Source organism: Nannospalax galili, unplaced genomic scaffold (assembly GCF_000622305.1).
Source record: "Nannospalax galili isolate Female #2095 unplaced genomic scaffold, S.galili_v1.0 scaffold113, whole genome shotgun sequence".
NCBI lineage: Eukaryota > Metazoa > Chordata > Mammalia > Rodentia > Spalacidae > Nannospalax > Nannospalax galili.
Genome location: NW_008335444.1, coordinates 896,478 through 896,721, shown reverse-complemented (window position 1 = coordinate 896,721; position 244 = coordinate 896,478). Strand labels below are relative to the sequence as shown.

The 244-nt window shown below is 34.0% G+C and overlaps 1 protein-coding gene across 1 annotated transcript in view; it reads right to left on the bottom strand.

Moving 5' to 3' along the window:
* The window catches only part of Nek7 (NIMA related kinase 7), a 149,566-nt gene that overhangs the window by 70,228 nt on the left and 79,094 nt on the right, over positions 1 to 244 (bottom strand). The window lies entirely within an intron of this gene.

Sequence of the window (244 nt, the reverse complement as noted above, 5' to 3'; positions counted from 1 at the left end):
CTGTTGTGATGTTTCCCCTTTCACCTCTGATTTTGTTGATTTGGAGGTGCTTTTTCTTTCTTTTCGTTAATTAGGCTAGTGGTCTGTCAATCTTGTTTATCTTTTCAAGGAACTAGCTCTTAGATTCGTTGATTCTTTGTATTGTTTTCTTTTTTCTCTTTCATTAATTTTTGCCCTGATTTTTGTTATTTCTTCTTGTCTGCTGGGTTTGGGTTTCATTTCTTGTTGCTTTTCAAATGTCTTC